At 42.3% G+C, this 17045-nt stretch overlaps 2 long non-coding RNA genes across 2 annotated transcripts; both read right to left on the bottom strand.

The window, feature by feature from the left end:
- Positions 1–4070: 4070 nt before the first annotated feature.
- Positions 4071–4668, bottom strand: LOC116653219. The gene is made up of 2 exons (XR_004306733.1): positions 4570–4668; positions 4071–4122 (listed from the first exon to the last, which is right to left on the bottom strand). It is a non-coding gene; the product is annotated as an uncharacterized LOC116653219 (long non-coding RNA).
- An 897-nt stretch (positions 4669–5565) lies between these two features.
- LOC116653203 lies at positions 5566–6797 on the bottom strand. Its single transcript, XR_004306698.1, has 3 exons — positions 6677–6797; positions 5724–5802; positions 5566–5606 (listed from the first exon to the last, which is right to left on the bottom strand). It is a non-coding gene; the product is annotated as an uncharacterized LOC116653203 (long non-coding RNA).
- Positions 6798–17045: the final 10248 nt, after the last annotated feature.

The following is a 17045-nucleotide window of genomic DNA, read 5'->3' as shown; positions in this document are numbered from 1 at the left end:
TTTATATTTATATTTATATTTATATATCATAATAAATAAATAAACAATATATATAAAATAAATATATATAAATATATATATACATATATATATATATATATATATATATATATGCACACATATATATACACATATATACATATTCTGTGTATATGTACATGTTCTGTGAATACATGCAATGTTCTGTGAACATTGCTGGCTCATGTCCAGCTTGCCATCTACCAGTACCCCAAATCCTTTTTGGCAGAGCTGTCCCCTATCCTTCCATCCCTCATCTTGTATTGTTGAGGGATCCTGCAACCCACATGCAAGAGCTTGTACTTGGCTTTGTTGAATGTCATGAGGAGTAAGAAACACACTGTCAAAAGTAGCCACCAAGGAGAGGAGCTATGCTCAGCCTCATTCTCCAAGAAAAGTTTTAATGGGAACATGGCTGAGACTAAAATCAGAACAACCAGTAACCAAGAAAGTAATTACTAAAACTAAGGAATCATCAATTATCCTAAAAATGAGGTTTTGGACCCTGAAACGAGACTGCATCTTTCAGGTAAAACCCTGAACCCTCAGCATGGAGGGTTGTGGCTTAAAAATGAGTAAACCCCTTTCACCAACTGTTATAAATAGGCTTTCTGAAGGTGGCAGAGGAAATCTGACAGCCTACACATGGGGAATAATCCCATCTCTGAAAGACCTGTCCACTGAAGAACAGAAAGTAAAGCTGCTTATAGGTCCTCTTCTCTGTTTTCTGTTGATGTTGCCCTGAGTCATTGGCCTTGTGATGGAGAAATACTTTGTGGGTCATACTGAGACCTTTGTCCTTGGCTTCTGTTGGCCTCTCATTAGCTTTACAAAAAGGGCAGAAGGGTGTGAGAACTGCTGTTCACATTGTCACAGGGCTGTTCTCCAGGCTAACTGGGTCATAGATTTAGGGAAGTAGGCATCTGAGTTGGTTAGCCAGATGCTCTGCTTCTCATGCTTCCAAACGGTGCTGTACTTATAGGACTTTTCCCACAAGGTAGTAAGAACACAGGACTGTTTCTCTCTTTCCAGTGAAAAATCAAACTGAAGAGGCACTGTCATGACCAAGGCTGCAAGGATTATTTCTGTCTCATAGTAGTAATTCTTCTTTTCTACAATGGGTAAGGAAAGAGGAGAAGGCTACTAATTCTTACATGAGAACTATATTTTTTTCTCTAACTTCAAAATCAGAAAGGGAAAACAGTCCTCAGGAACAGGAGGGATCAAAGTATACTCTTGTGAGGAGTATTCTGCCTTGAATGGGCATCCATCATGTGGACTGGAACCAAGACACGGCTGTTGGATGGAACAACCATGACAAGAAGAGGAATATTCTATTATTTGAGAGAAAGCCAACCAACCAACCAAATGACAACAGCCACCACCACGACCAAGAAAAGGAACAAAAGATTGGCTCTTACCTATTTATTTAGAAGATTTATTAGAAGAAGCAAGGCTTTTTCTAATGTCCTCACCCATGAGGAACAGTTTTTCTGACAGGTCTAGTTCTGCTTTCCAGTGTGCTTTTTGCCACAAGCTCTCCTGATGCATGCTTTGGGCTCCCTCCATTTCTGATATAAGAGCTGCAATTCTCTGTCTCTGCTGCTTTCTAAACATTGCTTCTTCAGCATTGATCTCCTCTAGCCTTCTCTGAGAGGCTGCCTGCATCAGAAGACAATGCAACTTGATGAAACAGGAAGAGACAGACCGTGTCACCTCTGTGTGCCCTTGCAGCCAGTTCCCATATCCAATGGAAACAAGATAGCCCTGCTCAGTGAAGGAACCATGCTTCCTCCCTACCATCAAGACTCATGAGAGAAGTCAGAAATGACTGAACGTCTTTGCTTTATTTTTACCTCATAAAGAAACACACCTGCTCCTTCTGCTTTTTTTTTCCATGAAAGTTAGTATTAAGCCACCTCCATCTGTATATGGAAGGGGATGAGGAAAAGGCTGCATACTTCTTATGCACCAAGATCACATGACACACGCAGAGGCAATTTCACACATCTCTCTTCAGCTGCCCAGCTTCCCTACAAGGAAGCCAGAGGCACTGTACTAACAATGAGAATTAAACATCTAACAGAAAATACCTAAAAGCAATGAGCACAGCAACAAATCAATGTGGTGTGGATAGAGACAGAAAGAGCACATCAGGTTACCGGCACAAAGAGGCTGGGCTCTTGCTTTTGCCCCATTTCTTTTGGAGCTCTTTCTTCGTGCCACCCCCCATTCTGTGAGAATGGGCTACAGCCCGCTGCAGTGGCCTGAGGGCGATATTGGTCAACCAGGTCTTGCAGCGCCTGAGTTGTCATTTCTAGCTGCAGTGACTTTTGCCGTTCTATCTCCAGCTCTATGGAAAGTTCAAACACCTGTATGCAGCAGAAAAAAACAATCTCCCTTAGTCAGAGTGCTCTAAAATCCCCACATGCTGGGAACTCATTCAGGTGTATGTGTTGATGGAGGCCCTAGCTTAATCCACTGAGGCTGTATTTTTTGCCAACGAGAAGAGGCATGTTTTCTCCAAAGCAAGCATGACTTTCTAATCTGTGTTGAGAAGACTGCTGCAGTCTCTACCCTTCTTTCCAGAATGGCTCCATGGCAAAAACACTTGACTCCTTCACAAGAATTATGCAACTCCTATGCCTGTGAACTAATGCTCCTGCCACAGACCTCCCTGGAGACAGCTAGTGACTCAGCAAGAGTCAGTGCAAGTGGTTTGCGTGTTACCCATCTCCCGAGCTGAAATTGCGTTTCTAGGGGAGGAAGACAGCAGGCGCTGATACTTTCATCCTGAATTACAGCAGCACCAGCAGGCAGGGGACAAGAAGAGTGGTCCCTTCACATCTGCACACACCTCTGCCAATGTCTTCCCAGCATGGAGGAAGATGCAGGAAGGTGCTTTTGTTTCTCAAGAACACCACTAACAGGAAACAAAGATCTCTTTTTTATGCCAAGAGAACTTGCAAATAGAGCAGCTGAACTCTGAGACACTGTGGGGGCATGCCTTGTGATGTCACAACATGGAGAAAGGCATCAGAACAGCAGTGAGCCTCAAAGGAGGACAAGCTGCTGCATTCTTTGATCCAGGTCTATAAATACCAGAGGTGTGGGGTCCATAGTGGTGAGGCTGGTCTCTTTTCAGTAGTGCGTGGGGACAGGATTAGGGGTAATGGGCTGAAACTTCAGCATAGGAAGTTCCGCACAAATGTGCGCAAGAACTTCTTTACGGTGAGGGTGACGGAGCACTGGAACAGGCTGCCCAGGGAGGTGGTGGAGTCTCCTTCTCTGGAGATATTCAAGACCCGCCTGGACACCTACCTGTGTGACATGGTGTAGGGAACCTGCTTTGGCAGGGGGTTGGACTTGATCTCTAGAGGTCCCTTCCAACCCCTACAATTCTGTGATTCTGTGATTCTTCCTTCTCTGGATACTGTTCTCCAAACACTGCTTTGCCCCTCGGCCTGAAGATGAGCTCCCTGAGAAGCTACTTGTATTCTGTGAAATGAAAGGGGAGGAGGCAAGGAGAGTAACGTACTCTAGGGCCCGAGTAAGAGCTTCCACTGACTCTTTGTGGCTTGGGATTGCCTCTTTCTTGTGACTGAAAGCAGCTAGCTTTGCTGATGTTTCAGATCAGATTATGCTCTCATCTGGAAAACCATCATTAACAGTGATACAACTTTTATTGCTTTCAGACAAACGTGTCCTGCACTTGTTTTCAGATTATTTCTTCTCTTGCACTGTTTAGGTGAAAAGAACAGCTTAACCTATGCCAACACGCTCACAGGCATTGCATACCTTGGCATTAGCCCTGTCAAAGTCTTTCTTCATTATCAAGATGTCTTTCTCCAGGTAACGGCAGTAATCTTCAGAAAGCTTCAGAGATTTTTCTGACATCGACTGTTTTCTGAAATTATCGGCAAGTGTCACTTGCAATTTTTCTTCATGCTTCTTTTTAACCTGTGCTGATGTTTTATAATCTGCCACCACAGCCTCTAAGCGCTGCTTGAGAACAGCCTCCTTCACTCGCAGAGCCTCATTTGCCCTTCTTTGCAGCAGCGACTTTGCGTGTTCTACCTCCAGCTGCTCAGAAAGGTCATGCACCTGTATGCAGTGGAAAAACAACAACATCCTATGTGTTGGGGTGCTAAGTTGTCTTTGCAAGGATTTATGAGTGCATACAGTAGTTCTGAGTAGATGGAGTGTTCTAGAATAGCTGAGTTAGGCCTGTAGGTTAAGAGTTAGTGGGCAGGGGGTTTAGGCAGGTGTGTGTATAGGTTCTCTCGCGTGCATCAGGTTTTGCGTAGCAAGTGTACACGTCTGCGCGGGACTTAGGATGGTATATAAGGAGTGTGATGCAGCAATAAATTGAGAGAAGACATCATGGCATCCATGTTTGTGTCTCTCTCCCAGACAGTCGAGGTCCCAGGATAAGTCGGGTTAATTGGTGGATACGTCACTATGTTTGCTCGCAGCTGATTTCTTCCCTTTCACTCATTGGAGGAAATTAACAACTTCACCCATACAAACATATTCACAGATGTTGCATACCTTGGAATTAGCCTTGACCAAATCCTCTTGCAATTTGTTGTTTTCTTTCCTCAGTACACCATGTAAGTCAGCAGAAGTTTTCAGGGATGCTTCTGCAATCTGCTGCTTTGTGACAGCCTCAGCAAGCTCTTGTTGCAGCTGTCCAACTGTTCTCTAGAGAAACAATGGTGCAGGAGTGTGAAGTAAATGGTATACAACTGAAGCCTGCATTTTTCTTTTCGCTTACTGGTTCCTATATTTAGATCATTTTTCTGAGTGAACTACAAAGGGAAGAAAGGTGGTAGAGGAGAATCGCCCAACCCTCACTGGGGAGTAGAGCTGGGATTTGCCACTTGCCAAATGGCAGCAGAAAGGGAACAAAACAGAAGCAACCAAAGTGATGGCCTCCCCGGCAGGAAGCCATATAAATTCTAGAGGCACCGGATGACTTTGGGAGTTGTTCTACTTCAGTGTCCACCTGACCTGTTCTTCTACTTTGTCTTGTGTTTAAAGACATCGCTCACTGCTCCTTCCTGGTTGGTCCTCTGCACATCTTCCAGCTGCTGACGGAGTAAAAGGTTTTCACTTTGGAGCTGGGCCAATTGTTCCTGTAGAACTTCCTTCTCTGCATTTTCTTTTCTCAGATCACCTTTTGCAAGGTGTGAAGCACAACATTCCTTTGCCTGCTTCTGGGCATGGAAAGGTACTTTTTCTGTTGCTTCTAAAACCCATGTCTTCTCCCGAAGTATTTCTTCCCATTGCTCCATCTGTCTACTTTGCCTATGAGCTTTTCTATTGGATTTTTTCTGCTGCTGAGACAAGCTCTTGTTGCTCTCTCGCACCTCAGAGATGTTCCCAAAGAGGTTTCCTACCCAAGAAGACCATAGCTCTAGCTGTCTCTTAAGTCGCTGCTCAACATCATTTGCTGAACTTGAGTGACTTGCAAAGGTTTCAGTCAGACCGAGTGGGGCAGAAGTTGCCGCTGCTACTCCATCCGTGTTGGAGAGACTGAGCGGGGCAGAAGTTGCTGCTGATACTCCATCTGTGCTGTCCTCTGCCTGTTCAAAGTTAACAAATACAAACTGTAAAGAATAAAAACTGTCAACACTTAAGGAAATCAGCTCAAAGGACGATGCAATGGCAAGCATTTTATAAATCCAGAAGAAGACCGTCACCTGCTTGACTTTATATTCCAAAGGGCTTTCTCCCACACTTTCCTGCTCTGTGTCCATGGGGTGCACACAAGCACTGCACCTGGAAAATGGAAGGCACATTCAGTTGCACACGCTGCCTATTGCGCTCCTAACAGCCCTTTCTTGGCCACCTGTTTCAGACTGACAGCAAACTGGGAGAGAGCAGCACACACTTGCTATTAGATACTTAAATGTTATTTTCCTGTATGCTACGGTTTATCAGCAAGCTCTTCCTCATAGCAAGACTGCTATGAAAGATGCAGCATACTTTATTGCCAGAGGTGCTGACAGCCCACAGTAGCCCCAGGCAGCTTTTCTTCCTGCCTCCAGCTGATACTGGCCAGTGGAGGCATGGGATGATGGGGGTGACCAGAGGGGAAGAAATGATGTCTAGAACAGGTGTGCAGTCATTCTGGGAGGTATATATGCGCGGGATGGGCTATGTGCAGGGAGGCCAAATTCGCCTGTGGGCTGAGCTGCCATCGTCAGGACATGTGCTGATTTTGCCAGGCTTTTAAGCACACCTGAGTGCCCTTGAGAACAGAAACCAGCAGGCACATACCTTCTCAATGTCTTTCTCAGTCTCCGGAAAAGCTTCTGGATCTTCATGATCCGTCAAAACTGCGCACTACTACCAGTGCCAACACTGCCAGTACCAATACCTGCACCAGCACCAGTACCAGTACTAGTACTAGCAACAGCACCAGCATCTGCACCAGCAGACACTGTGCTTGTGGGGCCCCAGGTCTGCTGCGGGATTTATGACATCACAAAAGGCTTAGTGACTCTTGGTGATGTGAAGTGCCAGTTGCCAAGGCTAGCTGTGCCAGTCTTCCATTTGTAAGGCCCTTGGGGCAGAGGGAGGGGTTCACATGTTCCAAAAATATATGTATTTACCAGGGCAGTGCGGCCAAAGGAAGCAACCCCTTGCATACCTGCAGGAACACAGGATGCCCAAGCCAGTGCTCCAAATCTTTGTAGATTTCACTCAGAGCCCCTCCATTCCCTCTGGTGTATCTTCATGTCTTCTCTGTTATCCTCCCTGCAAGCACCAAGTCTCCCTTATCTCCTTAGTTCACATGTACATCCCCTTTATTCCTTTCCACAGCATTCCAGCATCCTCCCTTTCCCCTTTAGGGATGACTGGAGTCCCTTAAGCATCCCTTTCAGGCATGTTTACATCCTTTCTGCTCCCTTCTAGAGCCTCCAGCAGTGGTAGTGGGAAAAGAATAAAGAGCCATGCTCGGGGAAGAGAAAGGCAGTGTCACACACAAGGGAGCAAGGTCTCTAGCTGGGAAGAAAGCGATGTTAACTGTTTATTCTGCCCCAGCCTGGGCCCGTGCCTCGGGAGAGCCGGGAGAGGGGGTGAGGGAGCGCAGGGAGACGGTAGATGCGTTTAAAAGAAAAAGGAAAGAAAAACAACAGTGACAACCATCTGAAGAGGAATTCTCATTACTAAATCCAACTAAACCAAACAAAATGAAAGAGTCCAAAGCCGAAGTCTAATGGTGTGGATTGCAGAGGGAGCCACGTGCTTTATCGCCACAAAAATGGAAACTCCACCAGCAGAATAGAGGCGACTCTGCAGCCAGGAGCTCTGCCCTTCTTCCTCTGCCTGCGAAGTTCTCTCGGGAGTCCCTCCGAGAACCAAAATGGTCCAAATAGGCAGTCCATAGAACCGGAACATTAACTCTTTAGAGAGAGTGGTAAGGTTCCTGAGCAGTTGCCCAGAGAGGCTGTGGATGCCCTGTCCCTGGAGGTGTTTAAGGCCAGGTTGGATGGGGCTGTGGGTAATCTGATCTAGTACTTGATCTATCCCATTAAAGTGGCTACTCAAGTTCTCAGTCCAGAGTTAGTGAATTGTGCAAATACGACTCTCATTTCTCCGTGGTCTTAACTCGTTTGCTGCAATGTTCTGAAAGGGACACCAGAGGGCAAAAATTATGAACAGCTTTCCAGATCTAGGCACAGTGTAAGTGGGAATGAGGAGCCCAACTGTGAGCTGAGTTTTGAGTGAGACTAAGAGGTCTGTTGGGGCTGCTGTGGGTGGAGAGAAACCACCAGCCTGTTGCTTTGAGCTACCTCAATACCATTACATGGGAAGGTGGTCCTTCTCCTCCTGACTAAACTCAAACCAGGTGGTACTTCCCAAAATGAACAAATGCTTGGTTCTTTATTTAGTGCTAGGGTAAGCCATACAAAATGTGAAAAAATGCAAAATATAAGAAGTGGTGTGATAAATGATAAATGGAGTTCCATAGCAAAAGGAACGCATGTATGAAATAACTTGCTTGATAACTTGATAAATATTCAGGTAGTTTTAAATATCCTTAAAGGGGAAAAGAAAAGGGTTGCTTTCCTTTTGAAGATTCGTCAAGCATAGCAGTAACAGATGAACCATTTTTACAAGCCTCACTATGTATTCAATATACCTTTGTTCACCTTTCCTATTTTTGCCCTCAAGATAGCTGTGAACAGGCAACATAGGCACTCACTTTGATGGGTGCTCTGCAAAAATAATTGTTGGAGAGGCTTTTGGATATATTCTCCCATGTTGTTCTGTGCAACATGTGAACAGGATTTCCTGTGCCAAAAACAAATGTGCAGACTCTCTTCTGTGCTATTGTTGTCACCAAAACCAAGTGGTTCTGCTGTATTGATGGAAAACATAAAATATCAGCCATGATTGGTCTCACTTTCAATCTCATACCACAGGGTGTATGTGAAGAAAGATCATATTCACATCTAATTTCTTATATATAATTACATGACAGAAAATGCATAGTTTTATATATCTGAAGCACTTAAAACAGGTGTTTGATAGAGGGTGAGACCAGTTTCCTCCAAGTCAGACTTGTACCCTCAGTGTCTGTCAGATGTAATTCCATAGCTGGAACCTGCCATTTGTACAGCCTGTTCAGCCAAGAGCTGAGAAAGAACATCATGGATGTGGTTTCATCTCCAGATGTTCTGTGTGGTGATTCCTCTCCACAGCACAAATGAAGTTCTAACAGGCCAAAGTGTGACAATCTAAAGGAATGCTGCCAAATAATATAATGTTTAATGCATACTACATAAATTCGAACATCTGTGGTGCTCATGGAAGATTTCATGGATCTCTGTAAATATTGTTACACAAAGTTAGCTTCACAGCATGGGTGCATTATTATCCTCGGTTTATGGGTAGGAGAATTGGCACAGAAAGGATAAACAATTAGCCCTGGAGAAACAAAAGTATTCTAAGCCTAGAGGGAAGCAGAACTCAAGCCATTTAAAGAGTAAACCTGCTCATCTTTTATTTTCCACATAGCCATTTTGCAGAGCTACTGTTTCTAATTTGGTTAAGACTGTAAACAATAGTTTGTTGCTTACATAGTTGTGTTGTGCTTTAGAACAATAAATGAGTAGGGAACACTTCTCTTACCAGATCTTCTCACAGGTACCAAATAACAATTGCCACTTTGAATTACACAAGTCATAAATTTCTGTAATTCAGGAAAAGGCAATTTCTGTGAACTCAGTCATGGACAGAGACAGCTTGAGACCTGGCTCAGTAGCATTTTGTCAATGGTTTATGGGCCGGTTCGGCCCAGTTCCATGACTGACAAGGTGAGGGGACCCATATACCCATGTAATTGTGTAATAATAGGAAAATACTCAAAATCCATCAAAGCTGCAGGCTATTCTTGCTCTAAGGATATGAACACTAGGTGTCAGTGCAGCCCAAGGCAAAGGCATTATAAAAGCCCCAGGAATTGCCAGGAAAATGTCAATTTTGGTTTGTTTGTTTGTTTGTTTGCTTTCATTGTAGAAAAAGTAGCTTTTGATGATGTCAGAGAACTTAAAGAAAAAGACAATCGTGTCATAAACATAGGTGTATATATAAATATAAACATAAATCTAGAAATTGTATGTGGACAGCGTATTTTGTTAGAAAGGAAATGGGTGATGCAAACCAGCATTGCATTATAGGATGATCTTTTTATCACACGGCAACAGAGCCCCATCTTCATCAAGCTGAAGACCCTCATCTTGAAAAGTTTTGTACTGAAACTGTTCAATGCTGTTTCCCTACTTAGCAGCAATTTTAGGTATCTGATATGCACATCTTACACAAGTGGAGCATGGTGGATTAAGGAGCACTGATAAGCAAGTACAGTGCATACTAATGTACAAACAAGCCCAGTAAGAAATCAACCATATCTCTTCAGCGTCTCAACTTTCCTTGTTCATTTATCTTTCTTAAGCTTCTTAAATCTTCCCTCCTTACTCTTTTCCATCTGTATCCAAAATATCCTTATCTATTCTACTCCTTCAACTAAAACATCTCTGAAATAACTGAAGACACTGACAATTGGAAAAATGAGTGTCAAGTAAGAAAGAGGGATTTATGCTCAGAGCCAGTTAGTCCTTGTGTTTCTTCATGTCTGGATTTCATCATTTGCTGATTTGTAATGTAGAAGAACAGTGAGAATGAGAAACAAAACACTGGCAATGTGCTGCTTTTAATTTTTAATTTTTTTTTTTTCCTGTCTTTTGACAAATGATGATTTCTGTCAAAATAACCTCCCATAAAAACTTGCATACCTCCCTCATGAGCTCTTCCTATGACAATTAAGTTCCAATGAAATATAGCAGCTTTTAATTTACCTTTTATTAATTAAATATGACCAGACAGCCTCTGGGTACCATTAGCAATTTGCAGATAAAACAGAGGTCTTGTTGATCTGTGTCAACTGAGTGCAGAGTCCACTCCAGGATAAACTAGATGTGTTCACCACCATGTCTTCAGGCAAGAGCCTGAGAAAACAGATGAGCCATGCATCCTGTCCAAAAAATCAACAGTCTGGGATACTGGCAAACCAATCAAGGAAATGAAATCCACGGGTAGACAGAGTTCCTTCCAATGAGCTCCTGACATGAAGCACTGCTGCTAAGAACGATAGGTAAAAGAATATCACTGCTGTCTTCCTTCAGAAAGAGAGAGGTAACTCTGGAGATAATTGGGTATTTGCCATGCCTTCTGCCAGCAGTGGGCTAAAGTTGAGTCCAGTCACCCACTGACAGGGGTACTTTTCACAAAGATGTATGGATGATACACATCCACAAGAGTTACTTGCAGAGGTAAAGCTCAAAGGACTGGGCTGTAGATTCTGCAGTTTCAAGGAAGTTTAGTGTGTAGTTTAGTCTAGAAACATCAACTGCTTTCACCCAGTTACTTCAAGTGCAGCGTTATCCTGCTAAGAATAGGTGTTAGCATGTTAAATAGCTGCAGACTGAGAAACTTAGACCTCAGTCAAACCTGATGAGAGGCAGTGAGTTGTCACATTAGCTGCCAGCAGGACAATCTACCAACTCTGCAGGTGTCCAGATCATAACTGAGAGAAGCTGGTGGATGACTGGGAATTATCCATAAGCCACAGATAAAAAGATGTTTGACAAGTAGTTAATGTCAGATGATGCCTTTTTCTTGATGTTGTGGGAAAAAAAAAGAAAAACATTTAAAGGTGAGCTGAGGTGAACCGTACAGTTTGGGACTGGAATTTAGCATAAATAAAATTCAGGAAAATCAGTTGTGCTGTTATATGTCTGGGCCTCATTCAGTGTCCTGTTCCTTGAGTAAGCTGAATGTTTCACAATCAATGTGAAAGAAAGGATTTTGTTGAATTCTCCTTCTGATATCATTACTATACGTACAAAACCATGACAACAGTATGGATACACTTCTGTCTTCTGACAAACCCACTGATAGCACGGTTTACTGTTTCTACTTACATCTTCATGGTTTTGGCATGTTTGCATTCATCCCATCATCTTCCTTTCTTCTTCTGATTTCCATCCTACACTTCCTCTCATCTCAGCTTATTCTGGTTACGTTCATGTATTCTCCATAAATTTCATAAGACTTTTTTGATTTTTCAACTGTCCTAAAACACAAATTCTCATTCACCAGGGCCATCTCTGTAGATGCCTGAGTCTTCCCAGATTTCTCATTGGCATCACTCAGACACCTCTCAAACAAAACTATTTCCAGTAGTACAGCAGTGCATCGTGAAAGCCAAAGAAAGATCTCAAAGAGAAGTACTTGCTTTGTGAGGACAGCTGCAGAGAGAGGTTAAGAATGTGCACCAACCCCATGCCTCTGACAGGGCTGAATTTGGTATTCACAGTGTGTATAATATATTGAAATTACAGTGACAGTAAGGTTTGCACATGTGCCCCAGGCATGCATGCATATGCAGGGTGGGAGGGCTCAGAAAAAAAATAATTCTGTTGCTTCCTCTTCCACTCAAGTGTTTTGAAATACTTGCTAACAATTCAAGACATAAAGTTGCTATGAACATCATCAAAGTCTTCATTAATACACACACACACACACAAATAAATCAAAGTTTTCACACTGATACTTTCCCTCGAATATACTTCAGATTTTTTATTCCATTTATTCCAATTGCCTTCCTGCAGAATTTGAGCTTGTCTCTAACAGAGTTGCGGCACTGTATGCTATCATTTCTGCTGTCTGTGCTTGATAAACAGGAAAGCATTTCGTACAAGAATTGTCACACATGCATTTTTGTAATAGGCTTGAGGGAGAATATTCAGCCAGCTGTACTAGTTCCTTTGCTCTGGGCATTTGTGCCACTGAAATATGATATCTTCAATATTTAAAGGAAGACTGAAGCACTGAATGATAATAGACAGTAGCATACACATATATGTTTCCTTGAAGTTATAGAAAATTCTTGGATTATTTTTCCAATTCTGATCTTTCAGAATCTTAAACAGATTCATGGATTTATATAGGCCCACAGAGAACAAAATTTCATTTTAACTACTCACAGAAATGCAGTTTATCCTCAGATATTTCATTTGAGATTCATGCTTTAACTTAGGTTGTCAGCACTAGAATATGTGCAAAAGAAACAGGAACATCATAACCTCTAAAATAACTGATTTTCAGTTCAGTTCATTAGACACACAAATAAACAAACATCTCTGTATTTTAACTGCAATTTTGGATTATATCATCGCATCGTTCCAATTTTCATAAATCCTTTTCATTCAAGAGGCTAAATGGCTGTTTTCTTTCCATTCAAGTGGCTTTTAAGAGAAGCATACTTCTCATTGTAACCTTTTAAAAGGCATCCACGGAAAGAATGACTATGATAATAAAATGTATGTTGAAGGTTCACTGGAATTTGACAGACGTTTTACATTCTAAACTCTTTTAGTGTTGTCAGTTCACAAGATTTAAGCTCTAAGATTTCTAAAGCAGGTGTTCTGCTTTGAAGCTTGAAGTTAGCCTGTTTGTAGTTCTTAAAGTGAAATATCACCACCGTGTTGGGAAGTGTCCCCTATGTGCATGAGTGCAACTTCTTATGCAGCTTCTTCAGGGGGACAAATCACCCACTTGAGCGTGAAAATGATATCAGATGACTCAGTTTTGAACCAAAGTAACCCAATAGTGAGCATTTACAAATTCCTAAATAGGGAACCTTTGGCATGTTTGCTTTGAAAGCAGAATTGTTAAAATCCCTGGGTAGAGCAGTATGGAAGACTGCTGCATAGCAGTTAAAAAATCTCTCAGGCATGATTGATACAGAAAAGTGTGTTAGAGATATCTCTCTCTTTTTTTTTTTTTTCTTTTCTTTCTTTTTTTTTTCCCCCCCTGCACCCCTGCAAATCAAATTGAAGGAAAGAAGCAAGTTTGCATCTCTCCTTCATGTAGACGGTCCATTACTAGAGCAAGACATCAGCTAATGCACCTTTACATTGGACACTGTGTTATTAATGGTCCTGCTAATAGCTGGTGACAGTGAGAGAGTGAATTTCCACAGTTCACAGCCCTTTGTAAGACTACTTCTGGAACATTTCTCTCTACTATCATCACCCTGACTCCCCCTCTGACCTCTTTATCAGTCAGTGAGTGGTACCAGAGGCTTAAGACACATAATCACAGCAGTGTGTGCCATGTGTGCTCTGCAGAGTAGCACAATGCAGTAGGGAAAAAAGGGGGAAAAAAAAGGAAAAGTATTACTTTCAATAATACAGGTTCCTGTTAATATTTCATGCAACAATTATAAAGTTTCACCTTTTTGCATCTACTAACTTCGCAGTAATTTCTATACTTAAACTTCAAGTGAATCTTCATATTTATAGGTATGCAACCTGATCCAATATACTCCATGGTGCAAGTGCTGCCACTGACTTCCATGGACTTTGGATCAAATCTGTACCTACCTTAGAGCTCTGTCTCCATTGGATCCAAGCCATGAAACCAGAGGCTGAACCTGGCTTATACAAATAGTTAAGGAATTTTAAAGTAAATTAAAAAATCACACTACTGTGTTTGCTTCCATTTCTGCCTCAGTTTGAAGTGAAATAGTTGCTTATTTCGGTGCATCCACAATTAAAGGTAAAATCAACAACTGCAGGTTGTTTTACTTCAGCCATGCTTTGGCCTCAGCAAAACATAGAAATGGGAAAACCAATGGAAAATAGTCTTCTGACAGACAAACAGTCTGAGTGAATCCCAGTTGCTTGGTACAGATAATGTTGCACAGATGCTTTTGGAGCACAGTAATGGATTTTGGATTGCACTGGTGTCTTCAGGAGCTCCTGAAATCTTCCGGGGTCTCCAAAATTTTGCTCTTGGCCTTCCAGATAAGTGTATTTAAACACTGTGATGCTACTGTTGGCTGTATCAAGAAGGGTGTTTTTAACACACTGCTCCATATGAAACAGCAGAGGCATAAAAACTCACCATGCTCTCCCTTGAAACTGACAAAGCTCCTCCTCTGAGATGCTTCAGTTACCATTTGCAGTATCTGTGGAGGTTGCACTTCCATGGAGATCCTACATATAAGCTGTGAAGAGGGCAAAACTAGCCTCCCTAAGAAGGAACAATAAAAGAAAGCATTAAGTACTAGACTGCCCAGTTTTTCTTTTTTCTTCCAGAAACAGCAGGGTTTTGTATTGCATATCAGTTTCCATAATTGAAAAGTCAACTCTGACTATACGTTATTGGTTTGGCTACTTGCTTAGCCATTCTACAGCCATGATTTTAGGCAGAAATCACACCTTTTATAAGGGGCTGTATGGAGTCCTTTTTGCAGCGTTCCTCTGGGTTTTTTTCCTATGCTTGCTGTGTAGTTCCACACAGCCTATATACAATGCTTACAGGACACTGGATAGGTATAACCTCACTAACCCCAAAGCTCATCCCTCTCAGGCTATTATTCTCCCTGATGTCTAGAACAGGACTGTACCATTATTTATCTTTTTACTCTGAGATGTTAAAGGAAAAAGTATGCATACTCGTTTCTTTAGGAAATCAGAGAGGAAATAGCTATCATCATTTTATATTCTAAAACGGTTTGGATTTCTGCAGGTGTCTTACAGGTAGCATACAGCTCCCCAAGTTGGGCTGGACTGGCAGGCAGAAACCCAAGTAGAACAGGGGTCTTCAAGCCTGTGGAACTGTCCTCAGCAGCTCCATTGGAAGACACAGAAAACTGCTCTGTCCTGGACCCTCTTTTGCCCAGGACTAGACCTTCCCAGGTGCTGAATGTGCTGGCCCCACTCCAGCAAAGCACTTAAGCACATGCTTAACTTTCAACACATCAATTACTCATGGATAAGTGAGAGAAGCTCACCAGCCTGGAGAAGTTGCTGCTGCAGAGATAGCAGTGAAAAGGAAGTGGGGAGGTGGTGACCTTATTGGCTCTCTTTCCCAATGGACCTGTCTGCAGACATCATTCAGGGCCTGAGGTAAAATGATCACAGAGGCTAATAGGTCAATGACCTGTTACTCTGTCGTTGGCCTAGCCCCAACCTTTGCAAAAGAGAGGGGAAGGGAGATGGGGAAGTCTGTACAGTTTGTCAGATGTTATCACACTTGATAAGACAAAAATTCACTTTCAGGAATTTTTCTTTCCTAGTTTGCTCTGAAAAAAAGTTGTCGATGCAGAGGTCTGTGGTGGCAGAGAGGAAACTCACAACCTTTTGTTCTGCCACTTACATCTGTGACAGGTTTCCTTTCACCATTAAGCTGTTTCAGTTTCTAGTTCCGCGTGTGTGAAAATAAGATTCCAAAGCAAATCACAAATGCATGGGGTAGTTAAGCTGTCATACTGATGTCAAGAGGAAAACACTCTCCCTTCTCAAGAAGAGGCACACCTTTTGCTCAACGATGTTTTGTAATGATGGTGAAGAATTTGATATTTGTCTCTCTAATTTGTTTTTCTTCTTTTGGGAGATGAGATAAAGGAAAAAGAGAATTGCCTTGTGCTGCTGTCATGCCAGTCCTTCTCTGTTTCCAGAGACAACTGTGCATAACCACAAAAACACACAGAAGTGACCTTAGGGTCACCTCTTCAGGAATACGGGCATCTAGCTGAATTTAAAGAAAATCTAAAATATAGATTCTAAAATAGAAATTATTCAGAAGGGAAAAAAACAAACAAAATAAAGCAACGTGGGAAATGGAAAGATAACCCCTTTAGTTATGCGGCAACTGAATAATTTCTTCTGAATGTTTGGAGGAACAGCTTTAAAAAGTACAGTGACAGCCAGGCACGCAGCTCAGATCCCCACTCACCCAGAGAGACCCTCAGGGACACATCTGAAGCTCCCTTCACAAGACTGCCGCAATAATGACGTTCTCACCAGGAGTCTACTCCAAACAGTTCTCACAGTTTGTTTTTAACGGGAGTGTTTTATAGTAGTGGCAACATATATGGAGATCATTATTTCAAAGGCTCCTTCTTTTCCTTGTGGGACTTCAAGTGCATGCAAAAAAAAAAAAAAAAAAAAAAAAGAATTACTTTTCAAGCAAACTGCCCTGGTTTTGTTTCCGAACTCTTGTGCCATACACAACCCCCTGATCTTTGTAGAATTACAGGTTGCTTGCCAGTCCTCACTAGGATACCTCAGTCGAAGGAAATTTCAATCAGAACTGTGTCAAAGGTACATTTTAGATGTAGAAAGAGTGAAAATAGTTGGAAAGCTCTCTCAAATGGAGACTGCAGGATAGGAAGAAAAATGGGCTTTTCTAATTGAGATAGAGGACAGCTGTAATTAGATTTGCTCTCTAACTACTGTCTGGTCCGCTTTTAGTGAGTCATTTGCTCTCAGTGTCTCTGGGTCCTCTGCTCTGCAGAGGGCATCACTACAATTCCTCTCTCCCATCTTTCATGCATTTTTTGCAATCTGTCATTTTCTTAGTGTGGAGGGAGCTACTACTGTGAATCACTTACTTAAAACAGAGAGGGGGCTTGTTTGAGATACAGTTTAGTTATGTGG

Source organism: Coturnix japonica, chromosome 3 (genome assembly GCF_001577835.2).
Source record: "Coturnix japonica isolate 7356 chromosome 3, Coturnix japonica 2.1, whole genome shotgun sequence".
In the NCBI taxonomy this organism is placed as follows: Eukaryota; Metazoa; Chordata; class Aves; order Galliformes; family Phasianidae; genus Coturnix; species Coturnix japonica.
This window is presented reverse-complemented; position numbering and strand designations above follow the sequence as displayed.